We start from the raw sequence: 19,421 nt of genomic DNA on the forward strand, positions 1-19,421 counted from the left end.
TCTACAATGTTGAGTGTTTATTAGGTTAGAATATTCCCTTGTATGAAAAGCATATTCCCTCCACTAGTATATAAAGTGGAGGTGATGGTCATTTTTAGTATTAGTGCACTATGTAGACTTTGTAGATTAGAGAGAGTGTGGTGGGATCTCTCCCACCAAGGGAGAGTTATCTCTCCCAACCATGAGTGTTCTTGTAATATTTGATATCTCTCTATTTATCTACTATAGTTTTTACTCACATATTATGTTCTTTATGCTCATACACAATTATCTTCTTGGTAATATCTTCCGCATCGATCCAATCGATAAAATGGGCACCTACAAGTGGTATCAAAGCGAGACATTGGAGATCTTACGATTATTTCAAGGGAACGATCCCGATTGGTTTATTATCTTGAAGATTTTTGACATATCTACTGTGAGTTATTTATTGTTTTATTAGTGATGTTGTTAGAAAAATAAGAAATTTTGCTGCTACTGTTCATACACTTTTGTTGCTGTTGAATTTGAGTTTATGAAAAGAAAATATGCTTGCTAAAGAAGATGAAGTTCTTTTAAAAAATGTGGTGTTTGATCTTATTATCCCATGCATGTTTAGAAAAAGACAAAAATATGATTTTGGGGTAAGAGGTTGAAGAGCTGGTCATTTGTTAGGAGTATATGATTTTTTTAAAGATGAAAATAAGTTGTGGATAAGTTTGTCCGAAATTACAAGCTCATTTACTGTTGGTACAAGTCTGGATTACGCTGGTAAATTTTGTGGATGAGAAACAAGTAATTGTTGATTAAATTGGTCGCATGTGTGTATCCAGTTTTTGTGTGTCCTTGGGAAACAATAGGATGCATTATTCTCTTCATTAGCGTGTGGGGTATACGCATCATCTAAATGCTTTACACTTCATGCATAATCTGGTCCAACCTTATTTGGTGATGTTCACGTACAAGCCTTATTTGTATTTTGTGAATCAAATGAAACAACATATCCATATCCACATGAAGTGCTACTGACAAAAGCAAAACCCCACCAATTGAAGAAAAGTCAAACAAGGCACATGATACACTCTTTTGTCCAACAGTCGCATTTGAGTTTAGCTGCCGCCAAACGCCTCATCACTTGTCCACTCATTCCTCTGCAGCCGGGTCCCACATTAAAGGTTTTCACCTTTTTTTGTGGCATGTGCCATTTGATTATGTCCCACATATTCCAAAACCATCCCACCCATTTCTTCAGTTAATTGAGTTTTCTTATGTCCGAACCTAAACAACAATTCTAGACTCAAAAAAAATTCCGAGACCCAATGCATTCCGAACCTTATTTCCACTTAGCACCCACTTACTCTTTTTAGTTCCGAACTCAAATCTTTATTCCGGACCCTTTTTTTTCACTTACAAACCCACCCATTTCCTTAATCAGTAATAAAAAATAAAAAAAATAAAAAAAATAAAAAAACAAAAAAAAAACCGGATCTTAACCTTTTTTTTATTGGTGACTCTATTTTTGCACTCCTGAATCTCTACTTCTAACCTTTTCCATTCCTAACCTTTTTTAACTCCGCTTTTTTTTTCTAATTCCTTTTAAGTTTTTTTTTGTTAAAACCAATTTCTATTTTTTATAACCAATTTATTCCTTTATTTTTTTTTAAACTAATTAATTTTTTTTAACACCAATTATTTTTCTACAACCCATTTTTTAATAGCCAATTTTTTTATTAAAGCCAATTATTTTTTAACACCAATTTTAGCCTCACGGTTCAAGAGTTCATCTTCTTGCTGATTATGAGTGACGACACAGTTGATTCAAAGATTATTATTTTGGTGTCTCACTTCCACCGAGCTACTTGCATTTTTACTCCATTCACACTATTTATATATGGTCTCAGACCATCATTTGGGAGTTCGGATTTGCATTTCGGTTATCGGCATTACTTCGGTTCAGCATTATGATTTTTCAGTAATGGGTTTATCATGTATATTCTATAGTGTTTGTTCAGTTCAGCGATAGATCACCATGTCTACCTATAACCAAAAAATAATATCCTCGTTTCTACGGGTAGATGCTCACATCAAGGGGGAGTGTGCGATGCTTCATTTTATCCGGCATATTCTCTTGCCCGGTTTTATGATTATTTTTGATCTTATTGCATGGTCGATCAAAAATAAGGGGAGAATCATGAGCATCCATTCTGGTTACTATTGGAGTTTTGACGTTAGAGACATTTGAAGACGAAGATTCATTTTGTAGTGTGATGTGGCACTGATTTTTGGTCTTTACAGATCGAATTTTTGGCATTACTTGATGTTCTTCGGATTATGATAATTTATCTTCAGGCTCTACACTTTGGGATGTCTCATTTGTGTTTGGATCCCGTTCCGGTCTTATGATTGCTAGCGTTTGGATTTGCGATATTTTGAAGACGGTGATTATTTTAGCGATGCGGCGTGAAACTTATTTTTGATCTTCTAATCAAATTTTTGGCATTGCTAGACCATGTCTTCGGATTCACATTATTTATCATTCGGACTTTATTTTTGGATGCTTCACATGTTCAGCGGGTTATTCTTCATAGATTATTTGGTGCATTATCATTCGATTTTGGAATATTGAAGACGTTGTGTGATTCGAGATTGTGCTCTTCGGTTCTACAGTCGAGGGGGAGACTGTGAACATGATTAGTTTTTGTGGACTGATCACATTCGAAGATTGGATTTTATACTTTTATTCAGAGATTGGGGTTTCTCTGTTTGTTCTTTGATGCTAGAGATTCCGTTGCCAGATTCTGAGATCACGACTACTTCAGCATTTCCGAGACACTTCAGCACCAGACCTTTCGAACCTGCCTGTCGGATGTTTTGCCTTTTATCACTGCTTTACCCTCACCATTTTCGAGCATTTAGGGGGAGATTGTTGGAGCATGAAAATGCTCTACAATGTTGAGTATTTATTAGGTTAGAATATTCCCTTGTATGAAAAGCATATTCCCTCCACTTGTATATAAAGTGGAGGTGAGGGTCATTTTTAGTATTAGTGTACTATGTTGACTTTGTAGATTAGAGAGAGTGTGGTGGGATCTTTCCCACCAAGGGAGAGTTATCTCTCCCAAGTATGAGTGTTCTTATAATATTTGATATCTCTTTATTTATCTACTACAGTTTTTACTCACATATTATGTTCTTCATATTCATACACGATTATCTTCTTGGTAATATCTTCCGCACCGATCCAATCGATAAAATGGGCACCTACATTTTTGAAACACCAGCCTACACCCTAATTTTTGAAATTTCTAGGGTTTCCTAGAGTTTCCTTAACTGATAGTTATTCCTTTTAAATTGTTTAAAATAGGATAATTAAATAAATTTAGATAACCCTTATCCCTTGAATTTTAGAAATACCTAGATGGGAAGGTGTTAGGGTCAAACTTAAATTATTTAATAAATTGTTAATAATAAATAATTATTTAATTCTTATAAGATTCAAATTAATTTAATTAATTGTTAATTAAAAGATAAATATTAAATCTTATTAGTTTATTTTCAATTAAATTATTTTTTTATTTAAAATTTTTAATTAATTTTTAATCTCGAAAAAATAAATTAATTTGAATCTAGTACTTTGAATTTTTTTTTTTTTAAAATACACCTTATACTATATATAATTAAAAGTTTAATATATACTATATGTATAAGACAAATTCAGTCAAATCGCTAGTACGCCTAATTTACGAAGTCATACTATAAGGGGAGTTTAATGAAGTGTGTTATAAAAAGACCGCTATTAGGTATTCATTCTAACCCAACGCTCTCTTGTATGCTGGAGGGTCATTAGATGAACGGATTTGATAGGACATAAACTCATTAATAAGTATAATGCTACAAAAGTAACAAAATCTTTTATAAAATTCCATTCCTAATTACTTTAATGAAGATGTGAAAAGTATGTTAATCCATAAAATTACACTTTATATTTTATAGTAGTTAGTGGAGCATGTCTGGTTAATCGACACACTAATAGTGACTATAAAGACTAATAATGGACATCTCAAACATTATCATTGATTAATGGAGTGTGTGTGGTTAACCGACACACTAATATGAGATGATAAATGACATCGAGAGTTCTTAGGAAATTTATCTAGTTATTCACATCTTCTTTGTGATCATCAGTATCCTAATCACAAATAGAAGAGCATAATATGAGATTAAACATGACATTGATAGATTTAATGATTCTTAAATGATCTAGGAATTTCATAATTCAAAATTGTTAAACTGCTTTTACCTACCTTCATAAATGCACAATAAGATTACGAAATCCCGCTTCTTATTTGTGAATTGTTATTGTGGATCCTAGCCTTAATCATTTAATATGGGTTAAATATTAAGGATATTTGTCATCTAAATAAAACTATTCTCTTTCTCTTTAGATTTCTACTCCTGTTGATACTTCTACTCCATCGTCATCTACCCATCGCTCGGGTTTCTCCCTACTCTCCATCGTATCTAAACTATCCTTTGATTCTAGGGAAAATTATATGTCCTTGAATAAAAACTCATTGAAGTTGATGAAGTCATTTCTTTACATGAACAACTAGCCTCATACAGGAAACGCTACGATGATGCAACAAAAGTTCCTTGCAACATGGTTGCTACAATGACTCCTGAATTGCAGAGGTTCTATGTCGTCTACTGACAATTTTATATGAACAATGACCTTGTGGAAAAGTACCACAAGAGAGCTTTCCAATAATAAATTGAAGTGGTCAAGTCCCTCGAGGCTTTCAAGATGAAGGAGGGGGAGTCTGTATATAACCATGTACAAAAATGCAAAGATATGTGGATCGCCTTGTTAAGCTCAATGTGCATTTTGATATGGATTTGGATATTTACATGGTCTTAAACTCCTTTCCAAGTTGTTATGATCATTTTATGTTAGCTTATCATTTGAACAACATAAACCACATTGGCCCAACTCCACAACTAGTTACAAATTGCTGATTCGGGATTGAAGGGAAAGATTTCGACCCCTTATACTGATGTTCATGTTCTCTCCATTGAAAAGAAAAAAGGGAAGAAAAGGAAGGCTACTTCAAAAGCTAACTAGAAGAAGAAAGCACATGCACGTTCATCAAGCAATGGACAAAAGGTGAGGCCCAAATCATACATTCCGGCTATTAGTGACCCCAAAGTGGTTACATTTTACTATATGAATGATAAGGTCCATTGGAAGAAGAGCTGCCCCCAAATACGTAAAAGACATCAATGATGGCAAGGTGAAGCCATCATCAAAAGGTATATACACTATTCAAACAAATAACTCAGCATCTACTCGTTCCTGGGTCTTTGATACATGATGTGGCTTTCACATTAGTTCTGAAGTGTAGGGGCTAAGACAAAGTGAAGAGGTAGAGCATAAGAAGATAAATCTAATCATGAGCAATTGACAATTTTCTCCTGTGACAAAGATTGGGACTTATCAAATTATGCGTACTAGTGAAGTTAGTTTAGATTTGATAAATTTATGCTATTTGTCAGAAATGACATGAAACATAATTTCATTTCATGCATTATTTATACAAGGTTTTCGTTACTCGTTTAATGATTTGAACGATTCAATTATTGTTTATAAAAATGGTGTTTTTATATTTGAAGCTTTACCTTGTAATGGTGTGTATTAAATTGTGACTTGCATTGATAGCTTAGTCAATAGTGTATTTGTCACACCCCCGAACCATAAAAACAACGGTGGAAACATCTGGAGGTGGATGATGTCATGTGTAGTATCACAATAATTGCATCATAGTAATCAAAGTAAACACAACCATTACATTGCATACGAATATTTACATTTGTTTGAGAAGCATAGTTTGTATACATTAATATATGACAAAAGTAAAAGACGAGACTCCAAAATGCTCTGTCTTCTCCAAAAGCTGGCAAGAGTATGTGTCTATTGTTGTCCTGAGAATACAAGCAATTTTGAAAACATATCAGCAAAAAGCTGGTGAGTTCATAAGAATGTTTTTGTAATGGAGACTAGTCATTAAATTTGTATAAAATGTTATCGGCTATGAAGAGTAAGTATGATTCGTTTTGAAACCCCTGGCTACTACCAGTATGTAAAGTAAGTTTTGTTTGAAAACTATGGTTACTACAAGTTATGAAAAGTACTGAGGTTTAACCTAGAAAATCCCTTATTTTCCCTTATGTGTGAGTTGCTGCTTTAATGTTTCTGAAATGGTAAGGCATAAATATAATCCATATTCATGTGATTAAAGCAATGGTTTGTAAGAGGTGTATTATTACATAAATGCTTTGTACTATTGGCGAGTTTTTTCAACATACTTAAACTTGATACGACGTGAAACAGACGCTGATATCCTTTATGACATTTGTCACCCGTACACCTGCTGGTCCGACTGTACCTACCAGCCAGGTGCGCGATAGTCAGTGTTGTATAGATCTATACACAAAAGCCACGCTTTCCCTCCAGGAAACTCTGGTTCATAACGGTAGTCCTCCACTTAGTTAACATTGTAAGTGTCCAAGGATATGTTTCCCACATATGTTAACGAAATTACGAGTAATAATATGAAAAACATAATGTTCTTTTGTATTTGAACTCGAGATATGTCTTGTAGAGTAAAAATAATTATACTTAAATAATTATTAACTATTGTACTCTTGTAATGTGTCTTAAACTAAATCTGTCATAGTTTATGTGATCAACCATGTAAATAGTTCGTATTTAAAATGGGTAAAGAAGTTCCCAAACTATACCAATTATAGTTTGACTGAAAAGTTATGTTCGTGGTATGTTCTAAAAACTATGCAATTATGATTAGATAGTGACCCTCATGCTCTGCATATTACAAGAGGGATACAATATCTAAATGATTTATGAAAATCCATTAAACTGTGTCAGTTACATAAGTTTTACTTGTTGAAAACATTATGTTTTAGTTCACAAAAATCCTTGTGCTTGGCTTGTATTCTCCCCCCCTCCCCAAATGAAAACATTTTAAAACATTAAAACTGTAGCAGTATGAACTCACTGTTTGACGTAGAATTCGAATGTAAGGATTTGTCGAGTATAAACTGAAGGTTCGAATGCAAATGGATCCAATTAACATATATTAACACATATATGTATTAGATTAGGGTATTTCATGACTAAACATGATGGCAAACCACTCTAAGGACCTGGAAATGCTTAAACTAATTGTCGGAACCATATATGATCGAATGAGAAAGTTATACGGCCACCCTCTGTGTATGTACGGCCGTGGGTGTACGGCCCATGAGTGTACGGTCGTACACTTATGATAAGGAGTGTTTTTGAGGTGTTTCCAAGGTTCTACTAGCATCCAAAGAGTGTTCTAGGTCCCATACTTAGTGGTTATGCAAGTTTAAGGCAAAATATGAACATCAAAGTGGGTGTACGACCCTAAAGGTGTGTGTGCGGCCGTACACTCTCCATGTTCATGACCAAGATGTCGATTTTGAGGTGTATCAAGGCTAATACCAAGTCCAACTTGAAGATATGGGCCAAACTCTCACCTTGGAGAGCCTTTAAGGTGTGTATGGTCATCCTTATGAAGGTGTGCGGCTGTACACCTTCAAGGATGAAGCACAAGGCTAAAACATGAATCTCATTCATTTAAAATAATCATTTAAAATAATCATTTTATTCTTAGAAACGCTTGTTAAAAATCTCATTCATAGTCGAATTACAAAACATAACTCCATTTGCACTTGCATAGAAAACCAGGATCCTCCAAAATATGACTCTTTCTCTGGTGTGTACAATCAAGCCGGTGCCGTCCCGTGATACTGAAAGAAACCTGAAAAACATCACACAAAACACTGTAAGCACGAAGCTTAGTGAGTTCCCCAAAATACCACACATAACACATATTAGCCACTCGAGGCTATAACTCTATGGGTCCGTGCACCCAGACTCTGTGAACCCTCAGGTTCTAACTCTGGGAACCTTCTGGTTCCAACTCTATAAACATGCACAGCATAAATCACATAGATGTAATGCAGTACAACACATCACGTACATATAGCATACAAATACTCTGATCACATAACTCTGGTTACCTACTCGAGGTAAAGTATAGTGAGAAGACTCACCTGGCAAGCAAAAAGCAGACATCCCCACACTTAAATCTCGAACTCGCCACCGCCTAACACGTAAGGCAAATACTCTCATGAATATCACTCTCGAGACTAGAATCAATCCTCTGATGGCACCCTCTTAAGGGTAAAAGACTATTTTACCCCTCGCTTGGCCCAAAGGCCACATCGCTGACCAAACCCTAAAAGTCAACGGCCAACCCTTGGTCAAAATCAAAGTCCTTAGTCAAAGTCAACCCCTGACTGACCCTACTCGCCGAGTCAACCCTGTGGCTCGTCGAGTTCCCATAATCAGAACTTCACTCAATCCGCGACCTAACTCGTCGAGTCACCCCGAGACTCGCCGAGTCCAACAAATCTGAGTCCACTCGCACACAACTCACCAAGTCATCCCTCGACTCACCGATTCTCGAATCAACCAGAGAATATCGGGACCCTTCGACAAGACTCGCCGAGTCTAAGGCTATCATCAACCTACTCGCCGAGTTGTTCTTCCAATTCGCCGAGTCCCAGCTCATCTTCAAGCAACTCGTCGAGTACACCCATGTGACTCGCCGAGTACCACCGGTCTGAATCCATTCAGAAGCATTCCAGGCCATGCAACTGCTCCAAAACATAGGTCTAGCCTCCTACCACTCATCCATCACGTAAAGTGGCAAACTTTACGTGAATCCAAAGAGATCTAGGCCGTTTGCACATTGGGCTAGGGTTTGGGACATGTAAGCTTCACTAAACACTCCAACACAGGGACTTTCATGCTCTCTGATTCTTCTCCCTTCCAGATCTGAGGTAGAAACCTCAGATCTAACCTCTAGACTTCCTATTTCATCCATAGACAAATTCCCACAAACCCCAAAATGAAGAAACAACATAACAACAGCCCAATAACGAGATATTACCTCTAAGAGATGCCCCAACTGCAATGTAATTCGAATCCAAGAAAAGCCCCTTGCTCCAAGCCTTCAATCTCCCAAAATTCCTTCAACAATTACTTCTCCAAGCTCCAATCCACTCAACAATGGTGCTTCTCCGCGATTTAGGGTTTTCTGGGGCTCAAGGGGTGATAAAGAGGCTGGGAGGAAAACATAATGATCTTTATATAAGGCTCAACCCCGAGAATTAGGGTTTTCTCCACTCAGCGCCTACTCGCCGAGTCCATCTCACTGACTCGCCGAGTCGGCTACTTAACACGCGACCAAGTCGCGACTCTACTCGCCGAGTCCATCCATGGACTCGCCGAGTCACTCTTTCACAACTTACTCTTTTAGCCCCTTCAACTCTACTCTTGATATTTCGGGATGTTACAATTCTCCCCCACTTAAATTAGGCTTCGTCCTTGAAGCCTACAATAACTCAACTCCATAAATACTCCCACAACGTGCCACCTGGCCTTAATCGGACCAGGTCTCACAAGGCATACCCATCGAAACTCGAACACACTTTCCCTTTCCTTACGGTGTCTTGACCACTGTCTCGAACCGGGCACCGGATGTACCCTCTGATAACCACACTCAAGGATCCGAGAATTACCCATGAAGTATCACTGCCCCAAATCTCAAAAATCACTCGACCCATAAGGGTTAGAAGCCATGAACCATCGGATCCCCGATCCGAATCCCACTCTATCCAATCCGTGACGACGGAAAGACCCACTCTTCAATCCCAGAGCAACTCCCGTGAGTCCTCTTCTTGTAATCACACACCCATGTTGTACCAACCTTCGCACTCTCGGGTTAGGAAAACCCATCACACTGACGACATCTCTAATATCCCCAGGAGAAACCACCACTACGTACACAACCCTTGATCAGAATCAAGCTGGGAGTCCCAAACTCCATCCCAGCATCCATCCTGAGACTCTTGGCTCTACACCTGTGGAATCCCTTCCGCGTCCTCAGCAGACATCCCATCATGATGTCATTCCATACCACTGTCATAGACACAGTGTTCGACCACTATACTCCAAATCATCCATTCTCACTACAACTTCCATTTCCGCGAATCAACACTTTCCCCAGCAAATGAGGGTCCGACACTTCCTCCCATACAACAGCTTAAAGGGTGGCATACCAATGCACTAATGATGGCTGTTGATATAGGATAACTCAACCAAGGATAAATACGTGCCGCAACTCCCTCCGAAATCTAATACACATGCCCGAAGCATGTCTTTGAGCGTCTGAATTGTTCGCTCCCTATGAGGTGTTCTCAGACATCATCATGATAAGCTCTAGCTCATTTCTCATATCCCTCTTCGAGACTGAGCACCAGGTCAGCTTTTGACTCCACAGCTGAGCCTCCAAAGGTCACCCATATCATGATCCAAATATCCCACTAACTTGCTCCCCGTGACCACTATCCCGGCCCCGTGACACGCAAGTCACGAAATTCTCTTTTCCTTATGCGAGAAAATACAATCCAACCGAGGATCATCTCAACTCTGATCTCTGGTTTCTGCTGCGCATATCCCTTGCGCATCTCACCACATTTCCCGACAGAGATGGGGACCCCAGTCTCGCCCCCGGTCCAACATCCAGGCTCCAAAAACTCAATACTAGGGCTACTCAAGCCCAAAACTCTTCCACATCATACACTGATCGGAGAACATTCCATCATCACACTCTCTTGCCATCTAGTGAGTACTACGGCTCCCTGCGGTATCACAACACCCTCTGACTAGTGAGTACTATGGCTCCCCGCAGTATCACAACACCCTCTGACTAGTGAGTACTATGGCTCCGCGCAGTATCACAACACCCTCTGACTAGTGAGTACTACGGATCCCCGCAGTATCACAACACCCTCTGACTAGTGAGTACTACGGCTCCCCGCAGTATCACAACACCCTCTGACTAGTGAGTACTACGGCTCCCTGCAGTATCACAACACCCTTTGACCCCACTAGCTCGTGCTCCGTAGACTATCATAGGCGGCTACCCATACTCGTCTCGAATATTCATCACAGACTCTGGAGGCTATTGACATAACAGATGCCCACCCTTGCGAAGATCCACTCTCTCAAATAATCTCCCTGGATGCCCATACTCGAAGGGCTCTCACTAGATCCATAGATACCTGATATACCACAAGTCGTCTCAACTCAAGATTCGCGAGTAACTCCGAAATAAAGATTATCTTACCCGGATACCTCGGAATACCCCAGCAGAACATCACAAGATCCTGCCACAACCACTAATCTCCTGCCCCAAGCATCATATAGACACAATAATACGTTTCCTCTGAACCCCAGAAATAGATCGACATTTTTTTCCACATTGCAACTTTGGTGCATCCAATTTCTCAATTGGAATACGAGAAAATGCTAACGCTACGAAATACACTGATAATTCTCCGAAACCCTTTTTCCCGCTGCTCAAAATCCAAACAAGGATATGTTGGATTAGGTGTCTAAGCCCATAACTATAATTGGTATGTACTTGAATTGATAGCAGCACAGTCCTTTTGGGTTGCCCTTAAACCTAGCAACCGGACAAGGAAATTATGAAAGGAGAGATATTAATTTATTATAAGATTAATAAATTAATATAAATGAATTAATATGTTAAAAGATTAATATATTAATAAGAAATCATTTGGTTTAATTAGTTGTTAGCCAGAAATTAATTAGAATTAATTTCGGGGTTAAAAGAATTAATTATAAGGTGCTGGGACTAGTTTGCAATTATCTAATAGTTGAGTGGAAGGCTCTAGAACCCCCTTGGATAAGGGTGGACGAAATCTTTAGGGGAAACCCTAATAATTTCGTCCATAGGGGCTTGGATAAGGCCCTTGGGTTTGCCTAGGCCCTAAGCAAAGGATAACTAGGGTTTTCCTAAACCCTAGATCCCTCAGCTATATAAGGAGCCTCCTGGTTCATGTTTTGGTCACTCTTTTCTTTGGAAGAAACCCTAAGGGCCGAAATTTTGCATACTCCCTCTTCCCTCTCTCCTCTAATTTCTTCTTGCTAGTTTGGGTGTGATTCCATTAGAGGCATTACACTTGTGGTGCTAAGCTTCCAAAAAGATCAAGATCAAGATCAAGGGAATCATCAATTGTTTACTATAACAATTGAAAGGTATGTAATTACTAAACCCTAGTTTGTAGATTTCGATTATAGCCTCTCTCCTCTAGGGTTCTTGTTTTGCAATTCAAAGTTGTATGTTCAATAGATAAAACATAGATCCAAAGTAGGTTGCATGGGAACTTAGGAATTGTTTTTCTAGTTTATTTGTTTTACCTAAAACCCATCAGTGGTATCAGAGCCTTTGTTTGTTTTAAATTGAATTGTTATAATTGTTGAATTGCAAACTAGGGTTTATAACTATTAAACCCTAAAGGCCATTTTTTCAACTTTAGGGTTGTGGATCAAAGGATTTTTGAAAACCCTAGCCTCCAAAGAACCCTAATCGAAATTAGGGTTAGGGTTTTGAAAACCCTAGCCTACTCCCTTGGAAATTTCGAAATATGCTATAAAGATTAGGGTTTCTTTGTTTTGGATAATAGTTGCCTTATTGGATAATTGAGAAAAATAAGGAAATTATCCTATCCCCATATTTTCGAAATCTAGAAGGGATATGGATTAGGATTAAATTAATTGTTTAATTTAATTAGATAATCCTTACAAGATTTAATAAATTAATTAAAAGTTAATTAATAGATAAATATTAAATCTAATTAATTGGTTTATTTAAATTTAAAATTTAATAGTTTAAATTTCGAAAAAAAATTTATATAAACCCTTGAGTTTTAAAATGTTTTAAAACACATCTTATATATATTATAATTAAAAGTTAAATATTATATATATATATATATATATATATATATATATATATATATATATATATATATATATATATATATAAGAATATGGTCAGTCAAATCGCTAGTATGCCTCATTCACGAAGCTAGTCTATAAGGGGGGTATAAGGAAATTGCCTATAAAATGGTAGTTGAATGGGTGTCCACTCTCACCCACCGCTTCCTTGATTAGTGGAGGGTCGTTAGCAGAACGGATTTGATAGGACAACTACTCCTCATTAAAAGTATAATGCTATTAAAGAAAGTACTAGAACACTATTTTTCAAAATCCCAACTCTAGTTACTTTAGGAAAAATGTGAAAAGTATGCCAATCCATGAAATTGCACATTATGCTTTATTGGTCGTTAGTGGAGCGTGTGTGGTTAACCGGCACACTAAAACGCACTAATAAAGATTAGTAATGGGTATCTTATAATTATCATTTTGATGGAGCGTGTGTGGTTTCCCGGCACATCAATAGTTAATGATAAAGACAATAAGGTTACCAAGCACATTTGCATGGTTATTCACATCTAGTTTGTGATCCTCGGTATCCCAGTCACAAATAGTAGAGCATAATCCGAGATTAAAACATGCCATTAAATCGTTTTAATGTATCTCAAAAGAATTAGGAATTTCACTTCGTTTATTTTGTCTAATGGTGAAATTGGTGAATCGTCATTCACCTACCTTTATGAGATTTGAACTTGGATCTCGGCATCCCATTTCTAAGTTGTAAATCATCATAGTTGGGTCCTAACCTTGATATGATATCTTTGGGTTATTATATTGAGGTGTCTTGGAATCTAACTAAAACTATCTTTCTTTTCAGATGTCTACTCCTGGAAACACTTCTGCTTCATCATTCTCCAACCACAACTTCTCTCTACTAAACATCTGCTCCAAAGTCGTTATGGATGGCTCCAACTATAACGATTGGATGCGTAACATCAAGATGGCGCTTAGATTTGAGGACAAAGAGTATGTCCTTGAAAAGGAGCTCAAAGAACTTGATGAGTCAAAAGCCACTCCCGAAGAGTATGCTGCCTACAAGAAACACTATGATGATGCTACCAAAGTGGCATGCATCATGGTTGCAACCATGTCCCCAGAATTGCAGAGGTACTATGAGGACTACTGGCCTTTTGAGATGAACAAGGACCTTATGGAAAAGTACCATAAGTGAGCTCGTCAAGAAAAGTTTGAGGTAGTCAAGTCACTCATGGCTTGCAAGATGAAAGAGGGGGAATCAGTTGTATCTCATGTGCAAAGAATGCAACGCTACATAGAGCGTTTGGTCAAGCTCAACATTCACTTCGATGAGGAATTGGCCATTGACATGGTCTTGAACTCGTTGCCTGATTGTTATGGTCAGTTTATCTTAACTTACCATTTGAACAACACTGAGCAGACTTTGGCCCAATTGCACAACTTGTTGCAGACAGCTGAGGTAGGGATGAAGGGTAAAAGTATACCCTCCACACCTACAATTGCCCCTGTCTTGGCCATTGGACAGGGTAAGGGGAAGAAGAGGAAAGGCCCTCCCAAGAAAAACTGGATGAGCAAGGCTCAAGCTGTGTCATCTAGTAATGGCCCGAAGGCTAAGCCCAATGGTTCCACTCCCCATGTTTCTGATCCAAAAGAGGCCACTTTCTTTTACTGCAATCAAAAGGGGCATTGGAAGAGATCTTGCCCACAATATCTGCAAGATATCAAGGATGGCAAAGTGAAGCCATCCTCGGCAGGTATTTACACTATTTATGCCAATAACTCATTATCTTCTCGTTCATGGGTCCTTGATACAGGATGTGGTTTTCATATCTGTTCTGATTTGCAAGGGCTAAAGGAAAGTGAGGAGATAGAGCATGGGAGGATAAACTTGATCATGGGGAACAGAAAGTCTTCACCAGTGACCAAGATCAGAGTTTATCAATTATTGCTTAGTAATGATGTTAGATTAGACTTAATAAATTGTTGCTATTCGTCCGAGATGACGAGAAACATTATTTCATTTCATGCACTATTCACACAAGGTTTTAAATATTCTTTTAATGATTTGAATGGTTCAATTTCTGTTTATAAGAATGGTGTTTTTGTGTTTGAAGCTTTACCTTGTGATGGTGTGTATGAAACAGTGACTTGTGTTGATAGCTTAGGAAATAGTGTACTTAATATTGACTTGTCTAATAGTGTAGACAAGGCATGCTTGTGGCATTGTCGTCTTGGACACATTAACAAGAAACGCATAGCCCAACTCCAAAAGGATGGAGTGTTGGAATCATTTGACCTAAAATCAGATGATATGTGTGAATCTTGTCTTTTGGGAAAGATGACAAAATCACCATTCACAGGGTCTTGTGAAAGAGATGAAGGTTTGTTGGATCTCATACACACAGATGTGTGTGGGCCCTTCAGATCAACCACAAGGGATGCTAATCGATTTTATGTGACTTTCACTGACGATTATAGCAGATATGGTTACATCTACTTGATCAAACATAAGTCAGAAACCTTTGAAAAGTTCAAAGAGTTTAAGCATGAAGTCGAAAATCAATTGGGCAGAAAGATCAAGATACTTAGATCCGATAGAGGCGGGGAGTATCTTAGTACCGAGTTCAACGACTATCTGAAAGAATGTGGGATAGTCTCACAATTGACTCCTCCTAGGACACCACAGTTAAATGGTGTAGCTGAGAGGCGTAATCGAACCTTGTTAGACATGGTTCGTTCTATGATGAGTCGTGCCTCACTTCATATTCACTTCTGGGGGTATGCCTTAGAGACAGCCGCCCACATCCTCAATCTTGTCCCTACAAAGAAGTTTACCAAAACACCTCACGAAATGTGGACATGGAAAGTTCCCTCGTTAGCACATATTAAAGTCTGGGGTTGTGAAGCTTTCGTAAGATGAGAGACTCACAACAAGCTAGCAGCTAGAAGTGAGAAATGTGTTTTCATTGGTTACCCAAAGTAGTCTTTTGGATTTTGTTCTACAGACCTAGTGAAAACGTGGTGTTTGTAGCTCGAAGAGGAGTCTTTTTGGAAAGAGAGCTCATATTCAAAGAGAACAGTGGGAGTACCATTAACCTTGAAGAGATTCAAGAATCAGCCAATGAAGGAACCTTAGATGACACTAGCACTCAACCAGAGGAAACAGTCCCTGTTGAACCGGTTGATAAATCATTACCGCTTCGAAGATCCACTAGGGTGAGTGTGCCACCTGAGTTGTATGGTTTTCGTATTACTTCAGATGGTGACACATTCATAAGTGACAGAACACTGGTAAACTTAGATGAACCAGTCACTTATAAGGAAGCAATGGCAGGCCCAGAGGCTTCCAAGTGGAAAGAAGCAATGGACAGCGAGATTAAGTCCATGTATGACAACCAAGTTTGGAATTTGGTTGATAGTGCACCAGGTCGGAAGATAGTTGGGTGCAAATGGATCTTCAAGAAGAAGACAGACATGGATGGGAATGTGCATACGTTCAAGGCTCGACTGGTTGCAAAAGGTTTCACTCAAACCCCAGGGGTTGACTATGATGAGACTTTTTCACCGGTGGCTAAGATTAAGTCTATTAGGATATTGCTCGCCATAGCTGCCTTTCATGACTATGAAATTTGGCAGATGGATGTCAAGACTGCCTTCCTTAACGGGAAGTTGGCTGAGGATGTTTACATGAGTCAGCCAGAGGGTTTTGTTGATGCAAAGTTTCCCAATAGGGTATGCAAGCTTGAGAAATCCATTTATGGATTGAAACAAGCATCTCGCAGTTGGAATCTTTGCTTCCATGAGAAAGTCAAAGAGTTTGGTTTCTCTAGAAGTGAAGATGAGTTTTATGTGTATATCAAGGCTAGTGGGAGTATAGTAACTTTTCTGGTGTTATATGTCGATGACATATTACTCATTGGTAACGACGTTCCAACCTTGAATGAAGTTAAGTCTTGGCTTGGAAAGTGTTTTGCCATGAAAGACCTAGGAGAAGCCGCCTATATTCTGGGGATTAGAATATTGAGAGATAGAAAGAAGAGACTAATTGGACTTAGTCAGAGCACATACTTGGATAAGGTACTAAAGTGGTTTAGTATGGAAAATTCCAAGAAGGGAGAGCTACCTATCCAGAGCAATACCAAATTGAGTAAGACTCAATGCCCGAGTACAGATGAGGAAATAGATGACATGAGTCGTGTACCTTATGCTTCCGCTGTCGGATCGATCATGTACGCTATGACATGTACTCGTCCTGATGTGGCATTTGCTTTGAGCATGGTCAGTCGCTATCAGGGAAACCCAGGTAGAGCTCATTGGATAGCCGTGAAGAATATACTCAAATATTTGCGAAGAACGAAGGACTGGGTCCTTGTACTTGGCGGCAATGATACTTTGAGAGTAGATGGTTACAGTGATGCCAGCTTTCAGACGGATAGAGATAACTTCCGTTCTCAGTCAGGCTAGGTATTCTTATTAAATGGAGGAGCAGTTACTTGGAAGAGTTCCAAGCAAGATACGATGGCTGATTCTACTTGTGAATCAGAGTACATAGCAGCAAGTGAAGCATCGAAAGAAGCAGCTTGGTTGAGGAACTTCATCGAGGATCTCGGAGTTGTTCCAACCATCCAGGAGCCTATGGAACTATTTTGCGATAATGAAGGAGTGGTTGCCTTGACAAAGGAACCGAGAGATCATGGTAAAACCAGACATATCGACAGAAAGTACCATTTCATCAGACATAGAGTAGAAGAAGGCCATCTTATAGTGAAGAGGGTATCATCTGAAGATAACCCAGCTGATCCCCTCACAAAGGGTCTAAGTAGGGCTAAGCATATTCAGCATGCTCGGAGCATAGGACTGAAAGATGATATTAGTTTTAGTAGTTAGATTAGTTTTGTTCTGAAACTTGTAACAAAGTAAATGTAATTGACTTTTGGTGATTAAATAATAAAGTATTATTTATAAGTTTGGGTTCTACCTTTTGTCAATTGTTTATTATTGTGTTTCGTTATTTGCATGTTTTACTTCCCGAATAATAAGATTATTCAAACTCCACAGTCGCTCGTACTTTTGGAAGTAAGTAGTGAATCAAGATTGTCATGAACTGGATTGTAGATTGTCTAAGGATAGACATGGCAATAGATTTTGCTGCAACGTTCATGAGTACTCAGAAATTGAGATTTGAGTATTGGATAAACCCTCGCTCAGAGTATTACTTCATGGAATTCATCACGAGTAATACTGAGACGATAATATCTTATAATCTTGAAACAGAGATATATGAGTTGTAATTTGCAAGTCGGTTATGCATTGGTAATACGAAAACGCATCAGTAACTTGGTGTTATAAAACGTATTATCATGTATGATTTGATGAGTAAAAGATACAAGCATATGAGTCAATGTTTATTTGTTCCTTTTTCCTTAATGGGAAAAAGCAATATCTGTGGGCCCCTCGATGATTTGGTGTTGACTTATGTGCTGGGCCCAGCCAGGACTAAATTGATGTGTTCAATTAGAAGTCCTACATCATCACTAATCAGGAATCAGGAAACATAGATTCTGGACAAAGAGGTTGATTGCATTCCATGTCTTTTGTCTAGGGATATCTAACAGAACAAAGGATTATATGATCACTTATCTTAGGACACGTAACTGACTGGGTCAGAGTTCGGCAGCAGCTTTTTGGAAGCTACAATTTGCTGGTCAAATTTAGAAGGCATACTAGCAATTATAGTTATAGACTTATCCAAGTGGGAGACTGTTGGATTAGGTGTCTAAGCCCATAACTATAATTGGTATGTACTTGAATTGATAGCAGCACAGTCCTTTTGGGTTGCCCTAAAACCTAGCAACCGGACAAGGAAATTATGAAAGGAGAGATATTAATTTATTATAAGATTAATAAATTAATATAAATGAATTAATATGTTAAAAGATTAATATATTAATAAGAAATCATTTGGTTTAATTAGTTGTTAGCCAGAAATTAATTAGAATTAATTTCGGGGTTAAAAGAATTAATTATAAGGTGCAGGGACTAGTTTGCAATTATCTAATAGTTGAGTGGAAGGCTCTAGAACCCCCTTGGATAAGGGTGGACGAAATCTTTAGGGGAAACCCTAATAATTTCGTCCATAGGGGCTTGGATAAGGCCCTTGGGTTTGCTTAGGCCCTAAGCAAAGGATAACTAGGGTTTTCCTAAACCCTAGATCCCTCAGCTATATAAGGAGCCTCCTGGTTCATGTTTTGGTCACTCTTTTCTTTGGAAGAAACCCTACGGGCCGATATTTTGCATACTCCCTCTTCCCTCTCTCCTCTAATTTCTTCTTGCTAGTTTGGGTGTGATTCCATTAGAGGCATTACACTTGTGGTGCTAAGCTTCCAAGAAGATCAAGATCAAGATCAAGGGAATCATCAATTGTTTACTATAACAATTGAAAGGTATGTAATTACTAAACCCTAGTTTGTAGATTTCGATTATACCCTCT

The sequence above is a fragment of the Lactuca saligna genome, chromosome 6 (assembly GCF_052625555.1).
Source record: "Lactuca saligna cultivar CGN05327 chromosome 6, ASM5262555v1, whole genome shotgun sequence".
Classification (NCBI taxonomy): domain Eukaryota; kingdom Viridiplantae; phylum Streptophyta; class Magnoliopsida; order Asterales; family Asteraceae; genus Lactuca; species Lactuca saligna.